At 49.0% G+C, this 18,304-nt stretch overlaps 1 protein-coding gene across 3 annotated transcripts in view; it reads right to left on the reverse strand.

Moving 5' to 3' along the window:
- DENND2A (DENN domain containing 2A) overlaps positions 1-17,931 on the reverse strand; it is a 100,562-nt gene extending 82,631 nt beyond the window's left edge. Inside the window, exon 1 of one of the 3 annotated variants that reach the window (XM_048212943.2) lies at positions 17,675-17,931. The gene's annotated coding sequence lies outside the window, so the exon portion shown is untranslated. Of the gene's footprint in view, positions 1-15,296; positions 16,072-17,674 lie in introns of those variants that run through there. The other 2 variants (XM_048212944.2, XM_048212942.2) reach the window with 2 other exon arrangements.
- Between the last annotated feature and the right edge of the window lie 373 nt (positions 17,932-18,304).

Genomic DNA, 18,304 nt, shown 5'->3' on the forward strand with positions numbered 1-18,304 from the left:
AAGATTATATGGAAATCTACGGCTAACAGGAAAATAATCATATAATTCATTCTTCCAACTAACAGTTGTATGTACTTTGCAAAGGGAACAGAGTAAAGCCTGGGAGAAATATAAAATAAAGACACTGATTTGCCCTCTGAGAGTTTTCATTCTTGTACAGGAAAGAAGATACACGTGACAATACTGTATTACACACTTGAAAGCTGCTAAGGGAGTAGATCTTACATGTTCTCACTACATACACACACAAGTTAACTGTGTGAGGTGATAGATGTGTTAACTAACCTTCACAATATATGCGTATATCATATCATCATGTTGTATACTTTAAACTTACATAATGTTATGTCAATTATATCTCAATAAAGCTGGGGGGGAGGTGCACGAGTGCCTCCAATGCAAAACACAACATGATAAGCAAAACAGTGAAAGCAAGATCCTTTGTGGATCTGGGCTTGAAGGATGGGCTGAATTTCCTTTGGGGTATAAGGGTGAAAGGCATAAATGTTTGTATAATCTCAGGACAACTAAACACTTAAAGAAGAATAAACCACTGAGTGAAAAGCAGCACCAATTCCGTAAGGAGATTACACTGAACTGAGTGGCTGGCTGCCTTTCAGGGGACAATCAACATGTGAACAATCTGTGAACACAATTTGCATAGATTTTCTGAAAGCTTTTACCAGGATATTACCATAAGCATAATGGCCTTACATATTTTTTTATTTGGAATGATTTCAGGTTTGCAGTACAGTTGCCAGAATATTACAGAAAACTCTTCTAAACCCTTTGTACAAATTTACCAAGTTTTAACATTCTCTCAATGGAAGACTGCTTTAAAATGCTGTTTTGGAGGCTTAGGGAAAATAAATTCTGTCCAGGTACTAGAAGTCTTAAGTGCTCATGAATCTGAAAGCAAACAGAATCTTATAAAACCAGTTTACTGAAGTAAGTAAGCACAGGCAGGTCCAAAAGACAACTCAACCCCCAACCCAGCCCGACCCTCCACCAGGACCTTCCAGGAGGACACTGAAAACTTTAAAACCAGAATACCAGACATGGAAGAAGAGTTGAGGAAAACACTGAAAAATACAAAAGAAGGTGGGGGGGGTGGGGCTTGGGGGCCACCACCATATAGTAAAACTTACTATAAAGCCTCTATAATGAAAACAGCGTGGTACTGCCACAAGAATAGATAAATAGACTCGTGGAACAAAAGAGAAAGCCAAGACCCAGCTACACATATAACTTTATATATATATGATAAAGGCGGTATCTTAAATGACTAGGACAAAAGTGGACTTTTTTTTTTTTTTTAAGATTTTTTTGAGAGAGAGAGACAGAGATAGTGACAGAGATAGCTAGAGAGAGCACAAGTGGGGAGGAGAGGGAGAAGCAGGCTTCCCGCTGAGCAGGGAGCCCGATGTGGGGCTCCATCCCAGGACCCTGGGATCGTGACCTGAGATGAAGGCAGACGCTTAACTGAATGAGTCACCCAGGTGCCCCAAAAGGTGGCTTTTTTTTTTTAAGATTTTATTTATTTATTTGACAGAGAGAGAGACAGCCAGCGAGAGAGGGAACACAAGCAGGGGGAGTGGGAGAGGAAGAAGCAGGCTCCTAGCGGAGGAGCCTGATGTGGGGCTAGATCCCATCACGCCGGGATCGCGCCCTGAGCCGAAGGCAGACGCTTAACCGCTGTGCCACCCCGGCGCCCCAAAAGGTGGCTTTTTAATACAGGATGCTGGAATAACCAAATAGCGCAAAGATGTTCAAGTAAAATCACATAGCAAATCTGATGTGCCTGGGGTGACTGGCTGGCTCAGTCTGTAGAGCATATGGTCTCAGGGTAGTGAGTTCAAGCCCCACACGGGCATGGAGCCTATTAAAAAAAAAAAAAATCTGATGCGCCTGCAGTTCTGGTGAACTGAGGATAACCCACGTCTTTCTCAGAGCCAGAAAACCAGCTGCAGGCAAGAAGTAGTTTCACAAGGGGACTGCAGCCTTGCGAGGCTAACAGGAGAACCTGAAGGATCTGACCAGTGCCTACCATAACTCCCAAAGGGCTCCAACTGCCCTCAGGACCTGCTGTGATTTCAGTGGAGTTTTCAAAAGTCTGATTTATTTTTCTAGGGCAGCCCTAGAGCTTATAATACATTTGTGCAGCACCTGATTTCCATACTATACACACATCATAACATACATAACTCCCCCGTCCCTCCCAGCAATTTCCAGGTGTGTTTTTGTTACCCTCATTTTGAAGGTGAGAAGATCAAGGTTCAGAGACTTGCCCAGAATCACAATTGTTTAAGAGACAGAAGGGGGGTGGGGGACACCTGGCTGGCACAGTTGGTTACCTGTCTGACTCTTGGTTTCAGCTCAGGTCATGATGTCAGGGTCCTGGGATTGAGCCCTGCCTTGAGCCCTACGTCAGGCTCCCTGCTCAGTGCACAGTCTGCTACAGATTCTCCTCTCCCTCTGCCCCTCCCACCATGCTTGCTCTTTCTCACTCTCTCTGAAATAAATAAATAAAATCTTTAAGAAAATAAAAGAGAGAGAGCGAGAGAACAGGGAATTTGTAACTCTCTGCTCCAAATTCTATATTTTGGCCCTCAAACCTCCTTATCTGTTCTCTCAGTACCTTCAACGAGAACCAGCCTGGATTGACACCTCTCACAACCTGAGGCAAGAATCTGCTAATTGGTGATGCCAAGACCCCAGGGGACAGTAAACTCAGAGTCTGACCCACAGAGGTCAGGCTCTTTAGGGGAGCCTGGGTTTCTTCTAAGGGCAGCAAGCAGGAAATAGCTTTCATTCATAACCTTTGGGAAGATCAGGGTAAAGAAATTAGCACTGTTACATCCTGTGATCTGTCAGGCAATGATTTAAGCACTTTACACACATAATTCTAGAAATAATGCATCACCCAAGATAAATGAAAACATATGTCCACATAAGTTCTTCTACACTAACATTCATAGCAGCATTAATTCATAATGGCCATAAAGTGGAAATAATCCAAATGCCATCAACTGATGAAGAGATAACCAAAATGTGGCATACTCATACCATGGAATATTCTTCAGCCATAAAAGCAATGAAGTACTGATACGTGCTACAACGTGAACCTTGAAAACATTACGCTAAATGAACAGAAGCCAGTCACAAAAGCCCCTACGTTGATGAGTCCATTTATCTGAAATGTCTAGAACAGGGAAAGCTATAGGGACAGAAAGTAGGTAAGTGGTTGCTCAGGGCTGAGGGGAAGGAGAGGGAGCCGGGGAATGACGGCTAAAGGGTACGTATGGGTTTCTCCTTCCCTGTGATGAAAATGTTCTTAACCACTGTTGTGGTGGTTGCGCAACTCTGTGAATATACTAAAAACCGTTAAACTGTATGCTTTAAGTGGATGGATTTTTATGGTAAGTGAATTTAAACCTCAATAAAGCTATTACCAAAAAAAAAAAGAAAGAAAGAAAAGAAGAGAAAAGAAAAAGAAAGGCAGGGGGCTGGGCAGAGGAAGGAAAGAAAGATCAATCCAAGCATCTAGCACCATGTACCAAATACACAATAGGAAGTCATAACAGTATCTCTGAGACTTTAAAAGAGATCTGCCTGGCCCCAAAGCCCTTGCTCCAGAATGCCATTACTTCCTTCACAAGCAGTATCTCTAACAAAGTACTTAGCGAATGAATCCAAGAAACTAGGATACTTATGAATACAGTGGTAAAACAAATGAAGAGAAAATGGTCAAAGAAACATAACACAGGTAGTAGATACAGCAGACGCTATGCGGAGCTCGCCTACCTCACAAACGGATCCCTTTTTCCACAAACTGTCCTATCCCTCTTCCAAATGGTTCCAGGTTCTCTGGCAGCCATGTTTGAATGACGATCCCACCCCCACCCACAGCTGATTGGCTCTAGAGGAGGCCTGACTCAAGCCGGGCCAATCAGATTCCAGTCCTGGAGAGTTGCGCCGAAGTGCGTGGCTGGAACACCGAAACCCGAGGGTGCGAGGGAGCCATTTCCTTGCTTGTGGAGTAAGGAGACGAGGCACCGGGGCTGTGGGGGAGAATGATGCCAGTGCGGAAATGGCTTGGCACCCCCTGAATCCAGTCCCCTCTTGAGGCTAGGCTGCCGTCCTGCCCGTGGGTTTCACGAGACATCTTCATACCTTTGTTTAAGCAACCAAAAGAATCCCCTCAACGCGTTAAATCTGTGTTCATCTGTTACGTTCAACTACTTTCCCAACGCGAAAACGTAAAGCTACTGTAGTGTGAGGTGTTTGGTTTTTTTTTTTAAAGAATTTATTTATTTATTTATTTATTTGAGAGAGCGAGAGGGCACAGTGGGAGAGTGAAAAGCAGACTCGCAGCTGCGGAGAGAGCCTGACCAGGGGCACCATCCCAGGACCCCGAGATCACTACCTGAGCCCTCCGCAGACGTTTAACACACCGAGCCACCGAGGCGGCCCTGTATGTGTGAGTTTTAAACATGAATCTGCATCTACATCGCTGAACCTGAGCAAGCTTCAGCTTCTAAGGAAACTGAAGCCCCCTTGGGTTTGCCCCAGCCTGGCTCAGGACGGTGGGTGCGATGTGATCATCCCCGGGACACGACTGAGGGGCGGCAGAGCAGCTCTCGAGAAGTCCCTTTCTCTCCCTGACTCTTCATGACACTGGAGGTGCTGAAAACCTCTTAGTAAAGCTCTCATGAGACCTAAACTTTCCAAGCACCTTAAGAGCGTATTATAAGCACTACTACTGGAGAGCTGCTGAATCCCTGGATGAACCCTTAAATAAGACACGGTATCAGAAGGTGAACATTCTCCTCCCTTCCTTCCCAATAAAAACCCCACTGAAAAAACTCTAGCTTTATATTGGAATGGACTAATGAGAGGTTACTGTGGGTAAATGAACAAATAAAAGGCATGCATGCCTCTTTCAGTTCTTATTTTAGATCTACAATATATATACAAGAAAGCAGATATCACATCTCTCCCACACACACGCTGGCAGGGACACGTTTGAATGAAAAATATTTCTGAGAGTTCTGCATAGTCTGGACACCAGAAGGAAGAGCTGAGTTGACAGGAGGGAAGGGATGGACGAGTCCTTTTCCCATCCCTCTATTTATGGGAGTCATTTCCCTTCAGGAAATGCTGAGCCCCTTCTCCCAGGACCCTGTTGGGAATGACGCCTGCACTGGCTGACCCAGCCTTCCACATCCTCCTCCTGGCCTCAGCAATTCTCCCCTCGTGACCCAGTCAGTACTGGGAACCCAGCCTGTAAATGACAGTGCTTTTAGAGGCCCCAGTCTAGTGAGGAAATTCAAAGAGAAAAGGGAGGGTGGGAGAGACACATAATGAACCCAGAAAGCCCCTGGCGTGGAGAAGGTCCTAAATCTGAACACAGAAAGCGGATGGATCAGGAGGAAGTTGGGGCTAGAAATGATGACACTGTGGCCCAAGAGTCTGGGGGCTCACCTAGCTTTGTGGCAGAGGCAGCAGCAGGACCCAGGGCTCCTGTCGCCCCATCTAGGGCTCATTCACCTGCTCCATACTCTCTTCCCTTCCGCAGATGACTCACATTTCAATGGAAAGCTGTCCCAGGGGAAGCTGGGTCTATTAAGTGTTCTTGATGAAGGTGGTTCTCTTCTCTTCTTGGTCTTCTCTTTTCGGACAGCTGGGGCTTTGGTGGGTTTTTGTTTTTGTTTTAGAAGTGAGAAATGTCCTTTGTTATTAGGTTGTGGAGGGAGTTTTAAAAAGCAACAAAAGACAAAAACATTTGCCCCACAGATGCCAGGTAATATTAGCCACTGGCTCCCAGGGAATGCTGCTTTTTCTTTTACAAAAAAAAAAATTAATGAATAAATATAGTGTTCAGAGCTTCCCTGCCCTATACCAGGGAGGAAAAGAGACTTAGTGTAGCAGGTTAAAGGAAATGAACTGGAGAATGAGGGTAAGACAGAGAAAAGTAGAGACAGAATCAGAAAGACAAAGACTGAAAACCAAAGAAACAGGGAAAGAATGGCGGCGAAACACAGAGAGGAGAGACCCACCAAAAAAACGCCAAGACACAGACCAAGAGGGCGGCCATGGGAGGTCCCATCCAGATGCCTCTCCGTTGGAGGCAGCGTCCCAGAGATCAGCTTTTTTGCAGCTGAAATGTATATAAAGGAAATACCTTGCCCAAGTGTATATCGTGGGCCATAGAATGCCCTATTGGCAAATACTTGGAATTAGAATTTTCCCAGCTCCATACTTCTGTTCATATTCTTTCTCTCAGTTGTCATCCTTTTTCCTTGCTGTTATATTCCCACCTACTCCTCAAAATCTAGTTTAAATCCTAACTTTTCCATAAAACTTACTTTGACTACCCTCCAAACTAAAGTTCTTCCCCACTCTTCTGAATTTCTAGAGCCGTATTAACTTATCTACACTTGATAATCTGACAAAATATGCATAAGCTTGTGTTATCTCTTCTACGGCTGGCTTCAACTGTTACTGAAATACGTTTTACTCAGGGTTCCCGAGTGGCTCAGTCAGTTGAGCATCTGACTCTTGATTTGGGCTCAGGTCGTGATCTCAGGCTTGCACTCTCTCTCTTTTGAAATAAATAAATAAAATCTTAAAAAATAAATAAATAAATGGGGTGCCTGGGTGGCTCAGCCGGTTAAGCATCTGCCTTCGGCTCAGGTCATGATCCCAGGGTCCTGGGATTGAGCTCCAGAGCCCCACATCAGGCTCCCTGCTGGGGGGGGGGGGGGGCTGCGGCTGCTTCTCCCTCTACCTCTGCTTGCCGCTCCCCCTGCTTGTGCTCACTCTCTCTCTGTGTCAAATTAATAAAATCTTTAAAAAATAAAAATAAATACGTTTTACTCAAGGTTCCACATATTTATGTTTGCCACTCAAACTACAATAATGAATGAATGGCTAACATTTATTGAGTATTTATTATTCTCTAGGCAAGATTCTTACATGGACTTTTGCATTGAATCCTCACACCAACCCTACGATTGCCTCCCCTTTACAGATGCGGAAACTGAGGTCTGGAGGGAATAACCTTTCCCTAAGCCACATGGATGCAGAATGAGTCCAGGTTGTCAGATTCAACAGTCCAGTGCCTAGCACCCAAATAAATGCTTTGAGGACAGGGTACAGGGCTTCCCCTCCTGGGTACAGAGGAGCTACTTGGTACATTGTTATGATTGGATTCTATTCCAAGTACCCAGCACCCATCCCTTCTCCTACCTCCCCTCCATCCCTTCCCTGCCCAACACAAACACCACAGCACCCCAAGGCGATGCCTGGCCATCCCTTCCACTGCCAGAGGCAGCCCTCAAGCTGCCATTTTGACTTGTTTTCCTTCTGAATGCTCTCCTGACATTCCTTTTAATCTGAGCTCACAGGAGGAGTGGAGGTAGCCCAGCCTCCCCCCCCTCAGATCTGTTCTGGCCTCTGAGCACCTGGAGAGCCCCAGGGCCTGTGCCTCCCAGGGCTGGATGCTCACACCGCACAAGGGATGCACCTGAAGGCCATGTTCTGTTTGCCTCCTGACCCTACCTCTGGCTCCAGCTGTGCTGCCCCAAACTCCTCACTTTCCCGCCTCCTCTCTCCCTCTGTAATTCCTGCCCTCCTCTTCCTTTCCTCCCCCTCAAACCCTTTCCCACCCTCTTTTGCTGGCTTCTGTTCTCTTTCTTTCCATGAGCAGAGACTTTCCAGCTTGGCTCCCGGCCAGCACATTTGGACAAAAGGCAGCAATCTTAGAGGAAGACGTCATCTCGCATCCCCTTTCCCGGGGCCGGCACCATGGCTCCCGAGACCAGAGAGGGAGAAGGGGGCCCAGGCTGCTCTGCCATGGCTCCCCGTTCTGGGAAAGTCCTTGAGCAATGGGGTTAAAAGCAAATAGTTTGCAAAAAGACCCAGGTTCGAACTCCAGCTCTGCCACTTGAGTGGGGGACCTTGGGCAAGTTACTTTTCAAAGACTTAGCTCTCTCCTCTGCAAAACTGGGCTCATTGCCGCACCTCCTTTGAAAGAAGGCGGCATGGATTCAATGAGCATTCACCTGTAAAGCATTCAGCACAGCACATGTCCTATAAAAAGTGCTCCACACATGTCTTCTGTAATAAAGTGAGCTTAACTCTGCCAAATAATAAAATAGGAGTAATAATACAGGAGCTTGTATTAATAATAGTATCACCGCCTCAGCTCCTCTGCAGGGCTGCCGATCGGGCCTCAGTCGTCTGCAAGTGCGGCAAAGCTATAAACCACTCTCAAACGGAACTGCTATTACCGGGTAATCTGCACAAGTTGGCTTTGAAATTGGAAGGGGAGCTGACCCCCTTTCCTTTTCAGTAGGAACCAGGACGTGCTAATGCTCAGCTTCAGTGCTGGATGTGGAAGTAGGAGGAGCCCACCCTGATCAGCACAGCAGGGCTCATCCTGACTCCCCTCCCCTCCCCCTCCATTTTCAGGCTCCTTGAACTCTGAGGCCCTGTTTCTGTTTGTTTACTATCTGTGCCTGGTGTTAGGTACTTGGAAGTTGTGCAATGCCTGGGAACGTGTTCACTTTTATTTAGCTAGGTTTTGAGATATGGGAAATGGTCTTTCCCCTATGATTTTGTTTAGCTCATTTGGGCCAACATGGATGAATTTGAATTTAGTCAATAAGATTAATCAAAAGAGCTGAGTAAGTAGTCTGCATGGGGCGCCTTTGGGAAATACCCATACATGGGCTGGTCCCTGCCTCTCGGAGCTAGGGATAACAGCTACGAACCCAATCAACCGAATGGCAGCACAGGATTGCAGTTGTTCAAGACAAAAAGACAGGAGCAGTCCAGGGAACGCCTGACACACATTCCACAGAAGTCACGACAGGAGATTGGTTCAAGGACTAAATTTGAACGACAGTGGTGAAGGTTATGAAACAAATATAAACTAGGGGGATGCAACGAAAGTCAGAGGAGTCACAGACCGCCTCAAAGAAGAGGTCGGATCTGGTGGCCCTTGTGGCTAGACTGGGTTCCAATAGCTGGGGAAGGAGAACGCGCTCCAGGCGAGGCAAGAGCAAGAAGGAGAAGGTGTACTCCTGCCCGGGACGCCCGGACTGGGGGGACAGAAGCCCTTGGACGTGTGATGGGAGCCAGGAGACGATGAAGTGGGTTGGTGGCTTACACTTGGGCATGTCCTGAAAGGAAGGAGGAGGAGTTAAGACAGGCTACCCTAGGAAACCGAAGAGGATACGTAAGGAAGATACGCAGTCTTTTGGACAAGATAGGGTTACAACGGCACTTTCAAGAGGAACCTTGTGGAGTAGGCAGTCAGAGGTAAAGATCTTGGGGGTCTGGGGAAGGAAGCCCCCTGGAAGGGTAAATCTGGGAGGGAGCCCAGGAACCCTTGCACACAAAAATGAGCTCCCCAAGGGCCATTTGCCGACAAAGAAAAGAGTGAGGACACTGGCTCTGGGTGCTCTTCTATGGCCCTCGTTACTCGGCTTGCCTCAGTTTCTTTTTGTTTCTTGATCTGGGCCTTCTAACTAGCTGCTGCAGTCTGAGGGTGGAGCACGGGCCTGGGGCTTCTTTTTATTGCTCTACGGTTTCTAGCCCACACTTGGTCTACTATGAGTGAGGCTGAGGAGGCGAGCGAGGCATAAATGCTTGTCCAGTAAGAAAAAGAAAATGAATCAGTGGAGATCTCCTTTTCTTCTTTTTTTTTTTAAGATTTTATTCATTTAGTTGACAGAGATAGAGACAGCCAGCGAGAGAGGGAACACAAGCAGGGGGAGTGGGAGAGGAAGAAGCAGGCTCATAGCGGAGGAGCCTGATGTGGGGCTCGATCCCATAACGCCGGGATCACGCCCTGAGCCGAAGGCAGACGCTTAACCGCTGTGCCACCCAGGCGCCCCGAGATCTCCTTTTCTAAAGATCATGAGCGTAAGCAAAAGAGTATGGCCTCTCAGGTGAGGAGGCAATGTTCAGAGTACTTACCAAAGGTGTGGCTGGGCCACCAGCCCCTCAGAATGGCCTCACTGTTAACCCTGTAATGGCTGTATCTGGGGAGGTTGGGGTTCCGGGGAATGTGGGACACTGGGAGCTCAGCAGTTCAGAAGCAGTCAGCACTCTGACAAGTGGACTGAAGTACCAGTGCACAGTGGTTCGACATTGACCTGGACCTGGGTTGGGGTGGGGGAGGGGTCACATACATTAGGGAACTAAAGAACGGTGAGAGGGCCCCTGGGTGCATCATTAGTAACTGAGGATAAGGTCTCAGCAGCTGGTTATGGAAGGAAGCCAGATTTCAGGGCCTTGGGGAGGAGCCAGTGGACCTGCCTCAGGGGCTTTTCCAGCTGCTCCGTCTCCCCATCCTGAAAGCATCCTCCTCCTCTTTTCCTCCAGGCAGCTGGCAGCCTGAACCTGGAGCCGTGGGGATCAGAAACTGCCTCTCTGACCCTTTCCCCAGCTCTCTTCTCTCTGCCCCAGGCTAGGGATCTTGGCTGTCCTGTGTTCAGGGGAGAGGAGAGCCCTTCTTGGCCCCCGCTTGGCAGTCCTGGGACCTCCAAGTCTCATGGTTTGGGGAGGCACCAAGGAGCTCACTCTTCTCTGACATTTTTTCACCCCATTAGATGCATCGGTTCATCTGGAGGGTAAACAGAGAGCACTGGTCCCTCTTTGATGTCCTGGGAGCTTGCGCATATTTGTTGACTGTCACCAACACAGACGAGGACATGGACCAGATGGAAAGGATGACAGTGGCCACAAGATGCTGGGGAGTTTTACTTGGGGTTGGATGACCACACACTTCTTTCCAAATCCAAACCACTCTCTCCTGCAACTCAAGAGTATTAAGTGGTATTAAGCCCAACCGACTGAGACTCCCAGGTGCCCCTCCTCTGACTCTTTCAGTGAGAAGTTCCATGTAGCACCTGACCTCTCCTCCTTCCCCTGCTCTAGGGGGGCTACAAAGGCTGGGGGGTGGGCAGAGGGATGGTACAAACTCATGTCTCTTTACGTCAATGCCCCGGCACCAGCAGGGAGAAGGAACTGACACAGCCAACTCTCACCCTTTCCCAGGGCGGTGACAAGATGCAGTTTCCAAGGACAGTCCCAGGGTAGGCGTGTTGTAGACCACTCAATCCCTTTTTGGGGTGCCTGGGTGGCTCAGTGGGTTGGGTGTCTGCCTTCGGCTCAGGTCATGATCCCAAGGTCCTGGGATGGAGCCCCACATCGGGCTCCTTGCTCGGCGGGGAGCCTGCTTCTTCCTCTACCTCTGCATAGGCTCCCCCTGCTTGTGCTCTCTCCATCAAATAAATAAATAAAATCCTTGGGGGAAAAAAAGGCTCCCTTTTTACTTTCAAAGTGTCCCAATTTGTATATATGGTTGCCCTATCCATGATCCACAGTGGATTTGCAGAGAGCTTGGGGCTAAGTCAAATGCAACCTTATGACATCTTCCTTTCTGTGAAGTGAGGAAGTATGAGGGAGAAAGGGGAGGCACTATGGATTATTGCACTGGGTTGACTCTTGTGTGTAACCTACTCCACCCATCCCACGTTTCCGCCTACACAAAATGTGGAATGGTGGTTATGTGGGATCAAGGTCATAGGAACACGAAACCAGCAGCCAGAGACAAAATTAAGTCAGTTTGTTGGATAACAACCCATAAAACATAAAAAACTTCTCAGAAATTCTAATTTTAATATGTTGCCTATTTTAATTTAATAAAACTCAAAATAGTAGATTCCTTTTATGAATGTACCACACTGTGCATTTTAATTTTCAGATTAGCTTAAATAGAAACTCACAGTAAATTCAGTGGGGAGCTGGGGTGGGAACCTTGGGGTAAGGGAGAGAGAGGGAATGTATTTTACAATTTTTTTTTTAAGACTGAGTATCGGAATCTCATTTTTGAAATGTCCATCACTGGGCCCAAAAATATTCAATATGCATTTGGCTTTGAAATCTATTTTAGGGGCGCCTGGGTGGCACAGCGGTTAAGCGTCTGCCTTAGGCTCAGGCCGTGATCCCAGATTTCTAGGATCGAGCCCCACGTCAGGCTCCTCCGTTGGAAGCCTGCTTCTTCCTCTCCCACTCTCCCTGCTTGTGTTCCCTCTCTCGCTGGCTGTCTCTCTCTCTGACAAATAAATAAATAAAATCTTTAAAAAAAAATGAAATCTATTTTAATCTAGCAATTACACTTCTAGGAATTCATCTTACAGAATATTGCAACAAGGGCCAGAGACTGTAGTGGCTAAACTCAGAAACAACCCAGGGCTCATCAGCAGGTGATGCGTTCAACAAATGAAGGAGATCCACACAGAGGAACACCAGGCGCGTCGGGGGAGGACGGGACTCTGTATGTCCCACGTGGAATTATTCTCACCAACTGCTGTTCAATTCTGGCAGCACGCACCCATTTCTGTGAGCAAACATACTGCATGCAAAGGAAAGAAAAGTCTAGGAGGGATTTGGGATATATACCAAACAGTGATTGCCTCCGAGGAGGGAGATAGCGTGGGGTAAACTTTCATTTTTCGTTTTATACTTTTTACGGATTGCTTAAATGTTTTCCAACAAGCAGAACTGTCACAGTTTACACAGAAAGATATACGTATATATACAAGGATGTATATAAAAGCAATGTTATAATTTTAAAGTACACTTTTTAAGAAAACAAAACCACCAAAGGAAATGCACTTGATACTGTGTCTGAGCTGGTCTGACAAGCCCTGCTGATAAGACACGCGGCCCTGGGTACCATGGAAGGATGGTCACGGTCACAACTTCCTGTCCTGACCCCACTCTCCAGCTTGATCCTGCTCTCATTTCCTTCTGAAGGGGAGCATGGAACCTCTTGGTTCCCCACTACTGAGGGAAGCTAACCTCTTCTCTGAGCTTGCCACAAAGGTGACTCACCCCTTCCTTCCCTAAGGCCAGGGGAAAAAGATAACAGTTTTTGGCAGCTGAGCCTGTTAGAAAAGGGGGGTCTGGGGCTCACCTCTCTTCCAGTCGACTGCAGGCCAAGGATGGATGTGTCAAAGGGAAGCCAACGACAAAGTCCTTCTGGGCTGCACATGGCAAAGGGCTTAACTTCTAGGCAAGCTGAGAGTTGACAATTCATTTTTGCTCAGATCAGACAATGATCTCAACACAAGGGTAAAAGATGGTCTGACTCTGGCTTCTCAACATATTCTGTCTTTGGACATCAAATGTAGAAAACTGAGGTAATCACTCGCCTCAGTTCCAGGCACTGACTTGCCTCCTATAATTAAAGGAGCAGGTGTGCCTGTCAATCCTTCTGTTGGGTAGCCAGTGTGGGGGGTGGTTAAAGAGGGCCTGGGGTGCAATGCCTGGGTGGCTCAGTCGGTTAAGCATCTGTCTTCAGCTCAGGTCATGATCCCAGGGTCCTGGGATTGAGTGCTGCATACAGCTCCTTGCCTGTCTCTCGCTCTGCCTGCCACTCCCCCTGCTTGTGTGCTCTTTCTCTGACCAATAAATAAAATCTTTATAAATAAATAAATAAATAAATAGAGCCTAGGGTACCCGTGGAGGCCATCTGGCTCTGTAGAGGAAGAAGGGTCCATGCCTGGACACAGGAGACTGGGCATGACCTAACCTTGGTCACTCATGAGTACCTGTGAGACATTCCATGGGCCCTCAGGAAGCAAAAAAGAAGGGACTGGGGCTCCAGAGAGAGTAAAGGAAGCTGAGTCAACTTTGCCCACAGCTAAAGAAATGAATGCCTGCAAGATGTATTTGAGTGTTGTTGGGAAAGTCATCAAGCCTCAAAATTTTCCCCTATTATCCTGTCAGAGATGTGGAATTCAACCCTTCGAGATTCATTCCTTTTGATTGAGCCTTTATGGATGTTCAATTGCAAACTAATTCTCTTAGCTTTTTTTCCAATTCAGAAGACATGGGTCAGAAAACAAATACACTTGAATATCAGGAGGCAAGTAGAAAGAACCCAGAACTCAGAGGCTTGGCACTCAAGAAAAGTAGACTTAAGTGGGTTCCAGGCAAAGAGAAAAAGGTGCCAAAGCTTTTCAGTTCAGGCTAACGTGCAGCACTGCATACAATTGGATTATACAGATCTTACTGCAGAAGCCTTGTGATTATGTTTTCTATTTTCTTGTGATTATGCTTTCTATAATTTCTGTTTTTAAAAAATACTTCACATATATATGAAGCTTCACGGGAATGTCTCTGTCACTGTATCTGTTCAAGCTGACTTTAAATCCTGATCTGGAAGGCTGATCAGCCATCTGATTTCGTAATGAGTAACAGGCTTCCTAATTTTAAATTTTATGGGGTCCTTGCTTTTGGAATCTGAGGTTTCTGTCCCCCGCTATGATGAACCCTTTATGTGACTGTTAAAGCAGCCGCTCTGACCTCTGGCTGTACCTTAAAATCAACTGTGACCTTTCAAAAATCCTGATGCCCCGAGCCCATTCTCAGAGATTTTTGTTTAATCCATCTAGGGTGGGGTGCAGGCATCTATTGTTTAAAAAATGCTCCCCCAGGACATTTAATGTGCATCCTGAGTTAAAAATGTTAAGAAACGAGGCGCCTGCGTGGCTCAGTCAGTTAAGTGACTGCCTTTGGCTCAGGTCATGATCTCGGGGTCCAGGGATCGAGCCCCGCATTGGGCTCCCTGCTTGGCAAGGAGCCTGCTTCTCCCTCTTCTTCTGCTGCTCCCCCTACTTGTGCTCTCTCACTCTCTCTCTGTCAAATAAATAAAAATAAAATCTTTAAAAAAAAATGTTAAGGAACGTGATGGAGGGTTGGGGCGTAGAATCTCATACCGACTCAATGCTAATTTAAGACATCTAAAATTAGCAAGGAACGGTTGCAACAGAAGCAATACACTGACATAGATTCTGCAGGTCCCGTCCTTTCTGCAGAAAGCAGAGGGAAGGGCCCAGCCAGGAGACTGGTGACTGACTCTGTTGAACTCCCCAGCTCCACTCGGCTCTGGGCTCTGGGCTCATACGCCCTGTTCTTCTGTGACATTCCTTGTGTTGCGGCAAACAAGATTCCCACCCTCCCTGGCCGCAAGCGCACTCGGAGTGAATCTCTGGTCTCCTGAGTCCCACCCTTTCCCTACCGCCAAGAAGCAGGCTTAACATCAGGTCTGAGGACCTGGACCATGGTGGGGGAAATGATTTGCCCATCTGAACGGGAATCCTCAAATGCTGCTCACTGGCCACTTTCCTTTGGTCGGGATTTCCAGACGCACACTTGCCCCAGCAGACCCTTCACCAGACCGGAGCCTCAGCCCACCGGGCCGTGGACCATACCATGACTTGCTTCCTTCCCGACACGGTGGGCACCCGGCGAGCCCTGCTCTCTGCAGTCATCAAAGCTGGTGTCACCTCTTCCTCCACTTGAGAAAATGGGCTCCCCCACACAGAAGTCCTCTGGCCTTAGCTGCCTGCGCCGCGACTGCGCACAAGCCTGAGCGACACTCGGCCGCCCACAGAAGTGCAGTCCCAAGTCATAACAGGAAGATGGTATAGGAAGATAGTCATGTGGAATGTTATCTTCCCATCGTTTGTAACACCAACAATGAAGATTTTTTTCTATGTCACTCTTTAGTCTTTACACAAAGTTCCTCATGACAAATTCCCTGTTAATTCCAGGAAAAATTTTGTTCTGAAGATTAATTTGTAGGCTTTCTGTTGTCCAAAATCCAAAACTGTGCAATCCAGTGTAGTTTTGTTTGTCTCTAAGCTGCCAGAAAATTGAGAGCCAAACTCATTGTCCAAGTGTTGTAATCTGCTAAACTCAGGCCATTCAAAATATCCATTCCTTTTGCTTTGCTTTGTTTTCTCCTGAGATTTTGGGCACTTAGTTTCAGTCTGTTACCTCACCTGCACCAGAGCCTATCACCAGGTCCTACCCCTTTATCTCTTGGATCCTTCCATCCTACCTCAGCATTGCCAATCATTTGTGCGTCAGTAACGCTGGCCGGGGCGCTGCGCGGCCTTGGTCACATCCTCCAGGCCCCCACCCAACAACCAGAGCAGTCTTTCTAGGACACCACACCGAACCTACCACTCCAGCTTCAGTAAGATCCTCCTTCCCTCTGGGGGCACACTGTTAATTCTCCCCACACTTACCTTCCCCTCCCCCCTCTAGTGACTTTGCATTTTCTGTTCCCTCAGGCTGGAACAAACTTCCCTGCTTTGTTCTCCCAGTAAAGAGGTTTTCAGGGCTCAGTCCCAGCATTACCTCGTCTGTGGGCCTCCCCTGAGCTCGTGGCCCTGCCCTGGGCTCCCCTAGCATGCAGTACTCATAGCCAGGCCAGCCTGGTTTGAATTTTTTTTTTTAAGGCTTTATTTTTAAGTAATCTCTATACCCAACGTGGAGCTTGAACTCACAACTCCAAGATCAAGAATCCCATGCTCTACCAACCGAGCCAGCCAGGCTCCCTGGTTTTAATTTTCTGACTACCCAACTAGGATGGATGGTCAGTTCTGGAAGGAAGAGAGATATCTTATTCATCACTGTGTTTGTTCCTAATGCGTAGCACAGAGCTGTTAAGTGAATGATTACACAACCCAGGGAGGCTTCAAATCGTTCTGATAAAAGGACTGAAGGCCATCCTCCTCTGCCAGACTTTTCACTACCCTTCCTCACAGTTACTGTTGGCCCTTAACTTCTCACAGAATTCTGCTCCACCAAGGCAGCCCACCCCAAAGACTTTTTACTCCACTCATTTGGTGTGTTCAGTATTTGATGAAAGTATTTTGTTCTTTTATGTTGCCAACCAAGGGTGCAAGAGTTTAGTAAAAAAATTACAGTAGAGAGCCCATTCTAAGCCTACTACCCTGGGGCCATTATTGCCGGAGTCCTTGGAAGCATTAGAGAAGTCACGTCCCTGAAGCACATCCCCACACCAGCCAGAATCCGCTAGCTCCTTCCCCAGCACCAGCTGGTTAGAGCAGTCCCTGCACTTCCCTTTCCCCGGCCATGCCCCGGAGTGCACTGCCCCGCTTCCCCCACACGGTCCCCTCCAGGAAAGGATTCCACCGCTGAGGTCTGGCTCTCTCCTCAGGGGTTTGAATCCAGTTCTCCGTGACCCCTCCTAAACATTACTGTATCTCGTGTTAAGAGACTCCCCCTGGGCTCCATCTGCTCCCAACTCCATCCTTAGGGGAAAAGTGGGAGAAATAGGATCATTTAATCATCTTTACCATCCTGCTTTCCCAAGACTGCAAATTCTGACCACAGTTGGGGTGTGTGTCTGGCTGCTCAGCCCCACTCGATTCTTTCTCTGCGCGCACACACACACACTCACTCACTCACTCACTCACTCACTCCCCCTGGGACCCAGCCCGGCAGAGGGCCGGGGCTCTGCCCAGTTTCTGCAGGTTTCCGAGGCGCGGGACAACGGCTTCCCCTCTCGGCCCTGAAAGTCGTCCCGAGCCCCCAGAGGCCGTCTGGCCAGTACTTTGCTCAAGTCCCCACGTCGGGCCGAAGTGCCTCGGTCCCCACGTCCGCACACGCGAGACCCGGTCTTCGGTCTGCAAAGAGCCGCTTCCCGGCTCCGGGCGGGGGCAGCTCCCGCCGCCTCCTCTCTTTCCCCCGGCGTGTCCCCGTCCGCAGCACACCCCCCCACACCCCCGCCCCGTGCGACCCCTCCTCGGTCCCCCCTCCCCCGGCCCGGCCCTACCTCCCGGCGGGCCGCTGCTCCGCGGGCTCCGAGGCGCAGCTCGGGGGCGCCCGGGCGGGCGGGGGCGGCGGGCGGCGGGGGCCCGGTGCGCCATGGCCCGCGGCCCTCCGCCCTGCTGTCGGCCGGGCCTCTCCCCGCGCCCGGCGAGACGCGCGCCCTCCGCTCGCGTGCCCGCCGCCCGGCCGCCGCTGTGGGCGAGTGGAGGGCGGGCTCGGCCGGCTGCCGCGTCCTCCCCGCCGGGCCGCGCGCCCCGCCGCCGCCGCCGCCCCCCGCCCGCCGCCGCTCCAGTGAGCTCATCCACAGCTGGCGGGCGCCCGGCCCGTTGCCACGGCAACGCCTCTCCCAGGGCCGAGCGGACCCGAGCGGCTCCCGTAAACAGGACCTTCTGCCGGACTCTTCCCCTCGCCGTTGGGTTGGGGGGGTGGGGGTCTGGCGGCTTAACCCTTTCTTTGCTGGAGACCCAGCGGCGCGGCAGTCTCCAGCTCCGCCGGACAGCAATCGGCGCGCTGCGCTCGGCGGCGGCTCAGCCCCTCAGACGCGGGCACGGAAGTGGCGGCGACACTCCCCGCACCCCCACCTCCGTTCTCTCCGGTCGCCTATCGCGATTATGGGGCGCCGGGGTCCGCGACA

The sequence above is a fragment of the Ursus arctos genome, unplaced genomic scaffold, assembly GCF_023065955.2.
Source record: "Ursus arctos isolate Adak ecotype North America unplaced genomic scaffold, UrsArc2.0 scaffold_3, whole genome shotgun sequence".
In the NCBI taxonomy this organism is placed as follows: Eukaryota; Metazoa; Chordata; class Mammalia; order Carnivora; family Ursidae; genus Ursus; species Ursus arctos.